The sequence below is a fragment of the Ictalurus punctatus genome, chromosome 5 (genome assembly GCF_001660625.3).
Source record: "Ictalurus punctatus breed USDA103 chromosome 5, Coco_2.0, whole genome shotgun sequence".
NCBI lineage: Eukaryota > Metazoa > Chordata > Actinopteri > Siluriformes > Ictaluridae > Ictalurus > Ictalurus punctatus.
In genome coordinates this window covers 2,360,964-2,364,817 of record NC_030420.2, presented here as the reverse complement: position 1 = coordinate 2,364,817, position 3,854 = coordinate 2,360,964, and the positions used below count along the sequence as shown (strand labels likewise).

The 3,854-nt window shown below is 42.5% G+C and overlaps 1 protein-coding gene across 1 annotated transcript in view; it reads right to left on the bottom strand.

The window, feature by feature from the left end:
* Positions 1-143, bottom strand: part of si:dkey-90l8.3 (LIM domain transcription factor LMO4-B) — a 10,047-nt gene extending 9,904 nt beyond the window's left edge. Inside the window, exon 1 of the mRNA XM_017467042.3 lies at positions 1-143. This exon is cut by the window's left edge and continues 156 nt beyond it. The gene's annotated coding sequence lies outside the window, so the exon portion shown is untranslated.
* Between the last annotated feature and the right edge of the window lie 3,711 nt (positions 144-3,854).

Below are 3,854 nucleotides of genomic sequence, written 5' to 3'. Positions count from 1 at the left end.
CAGCACGTCTCGAGGGCTTCTGCTGTGTGAATGATAAACATGGTGTGAGCGGAGAACCGAGTCAGAACAACACCGAGTCAGAACAGCGTTAACCGGGTTTGTGACCGGAAACCAAGAACACGCGCTTCTTTTCGGTCCACTCGGGATGTGAGGCGGTGAGCGCGCGCGCTTTTTTTTATTAGTCTTCGAGGTGACGTAATAGAGTTGTAGTTCCCAGCGGCCAATGAGAGCAGCCTGGGGGCGTGGCTAAGGAAAGAAGACGGGTTGGTGTTCGAAATGGCGAACTTGTTGCCAGGTCCTCGATTTTCACTAGAATTTTAGTTTGTTTTGTTTACTGCCTCTATCTATCTATCTATCTATCTGTAATATTTATTACAAGGTTTAATATTTATATGTGTAATAATACATGATCATAAGGGCCATAGTGAAGGAAGAGTGAAGAAAACAGTGTAGTTTTGCTAACCAAGTTCATGTCTGTTTATCCCAGACTCTCTAACTTTTACGTTAAATGTGACATTCTGTTAGTACAGATTAATTTAGAGAAAAATATGTAATATATATTTTTACGACAGGTTTACGCAGAGGCCTGTCTCCACATGTATGTTCTGTTCCAGGTGTAAGTAAAGCTACGCGTTCAAACACAAACATGTCTGACTTCTGTTACTTCTAGAGAGTTCCAGTAGAGAGCAGCAGAGATTTATTAGAGTCTGAACTCCTCGTACATAGTTGAAGTTATCATCATTTTAATGAAAAGGTCGTGTTAATATTGTGGGGTTTTCTTTTGTATACATGTATCTTGTTAATATCGTCCCTTCAACGCTATGCTATGTTACTTTAATCAGAATCACAAAACCCACTCTGGGTTTACATGTACAAGGAATGAGTCTTGGTGTACTGGTGCTTAACAATAACAGTCAAATACAAGAAATAAAATAATATTCATAATGATATTAATAGAGCTAGCAGGTTGCTACTAAGTCAGCTTCGCGTTAGTCACTAAATTAGATTTTAAAATGTCTGACAGCGAGGGAGAACAAGGTCCGAAGAGCACGTTTTCCACCTACATGGCCGAAGCCGTCCAGCTTTTTCACAGAGGAGAACATAGCAAGGCTGGGGAAAGCTATTCCACGGCTCTGCTATGACAGGAACTGTTTGGTTGCCAGATCGAGGTGTTATGCCTAAATGGGGGGAGCTGAAAATGCTCCGAAGGACGCAGAAGCTTCTCTCAAAGATGACAGAAGCTTCTTCAAGTGTTTGTATCAGAAGGCCGAGGCTCTGTACACCATGGGGGACTTTGAATTTGCGCTGGTCTTCTACCACCGAGGGCACAAACTGTGACCGGAGCTGCAGGAGTTCAGACTGGGTATAACGAAAGCCGAGGAAGCTATCAGCAACTCTGTGGGAAGTCCTTCATCTGTAAAGCTGGAGAATAAGGGTGATCTGTCTTTCTTCCCTAAAGTAGATGAGTGCAAAAAGGCTCGACCAAAATCCCCTGAAGATGGACCTGAGTGAGCAAAGCCAAAAGAGTGAGGGGACAGCTAAACAGCTCCTAGGAGAGCTGTACACGGACAAAGAATACCTGGAAAAGCTGCACAAAGATGGAGATCTAATAAAAGGAAGGTAAGACACGTACTGGTGAGAGGCTGCAGGACGTAATCATGAGCTGCATATCGTAGTTTTGGCAGAGTTTTGGACACAGAACTGACTGAGAGGTGCTGAAGATGCAAGGCGCAAGGCTGGTCTGACAAAGCTCTGCCCAACGTTAACGTTGCCCTCGGAGCAAATACAGGAGCTATGGCTGGGTTTTACATCACGCGTGACGCCAGAGAGAGCAAAGATGAGGACGCTATTTATCCATGGTGTCCCAGGTGATGGTTGCAATTCATTTGCTTCTGTTTTAACCCACCATCACTGTTAGAAGCGTGCTTTACAGGTGTATCGACGTCTCATCCAACATCTCTGACAGTCCAAAAGTCCGTATTATTCAGGAAAACCTCTCAAATTATACAAAAAACCCCCCCAAACACCTCAATAACACCTTAAACACCTTAATAACAAGTATGCATGCTGTAATATGCAATTTCCGGCTTTCAACATAAACACCTAATAGTTAATGAAACACTCCGTGCTGTGCTGATTTAGGAAAATGATCAACCACAAGGTGGCGTGATGAAAAAGAAATGACTTATACCTTCCCGAATTCGATCATTTTCCTAATAGTAACAGCAGCACGCGTTTTGTTCCGCTTATACCGCGGCAGTTTATTACACGTTTTATTCATTATTGAACACCACGTCACGTTTTTATCTGTTTCACGTTGTGGAACCTCCTCAAAACAACTTCGAGAAGTTAACACTGATCGAACGCATTTAAAGAGTCGAACCATCGAGGAAACAAGAAGGCGTCATGGCATCATAGTAGCGCTCCTAAGCTCCGCCTCCCAAAGTTTGAAACGACGCGGACGAACTTAAACGCGTAACGCCGCGTCCGGCGAAATCTTGTGAACGCGTTACCGAATTCCGACTTGGAAAAACCGAAGAAAACGCCCTAAATTCCTAATCAAGGGGACAGGAAGCGACTCTAGACACCGAGTTCGGCGTACGACATCATATCGGCATGGCCGCTCACACCGTCAGCATTGACTTCTCTACTTATAACTGAGATTATAGAATTTGCTTAAGAGCAGTCAATATAGACGCGTCGGTTATTTTTTATTGAACGCATAGTTTTGAGAAAGTAAATACACCGTGAGTGTTAAAGATTATTCATATCACGAAAGTTAGCCAGCTAGCTAGCTTGCTGCTAAGAAAAGACCCCCACCCCCCCACCCCCCCAGCTTTGTATATACTTCAAGATCGAGAACGATGTAATTCCAAATATATAAATAATGGATCTCTCTGCTATTTTACAAAATCGTGTGCTTAAAACAGAGAATACTGAGCTTCCTGAGATAAAAATAGCCTCGTAGCACACGTCATACCCCAAACATTATGGACTGATCGACTACATTAGTTCAGTGTAAAGGTAACACTGTGTGCTCTGTAATGTTATCTGACTTCCTGTAGTGCTGTGGTGGGTCAGAATCGTATTTACTGTGCAAGTGTGTGTGTGCATGTGTGTGTGGCTATCGGGGGAATTTAGATCGGATGGTATGGTGGGGAAGGAAAGGAAGGGAGACGCTAAAGCGCTGTATGGAATGTAGGAGGAGGGTGTGATGTTTGCACCGCTGATTCGTATTGTGTGCGGAGAGAGGAAGAAAACGGAAGAGTCTGCAAATGAGTCTCTCTCTTCCTATCTGTCTGTCTGTCTCTCTCTCTGTGTCTGTCTGTCTGTCTATCAAAATATTCAGAGCGGTGCTGCAGTGGCTGGAAAAAATGTAGACATTGTAAAAAAAAAAGAAAAAAAAGTTTTGTGAGACTGAAATTGTTTCAGAGTTGTTTGGGAAGTGCAAGTGAAGATGTAGACGGTTAAAGCACTCGATTTATCTTAAGCTATGTAAATGTATACGGACATATAATTACACTATATCTATCTATCTATCTATCTATCTATCTAGCTATATATAGAGAGAGGGAGAGAGAGAGAGAGAGAGAGAGAGAGAGATTGATATATAGATATGTGTGTGTGTTATTAGGTACTTAAAATGGTCATTTATGAGGGTGCCAATAGTTTTGCTATTGACTCACTTTATCTATCTACAGTCAACTCCAGAATTATTTGCACCCCGAAATTGGCAAAATGATACAAAAATAATCATTACACCTGGGAATTACTTTGTTCAATCTAATCTGTCTGTCTGTCTGTCTGTCTGTCTGTCTGTCTGTCTGTCTAGACGAATAAAACAAAGAAACAGC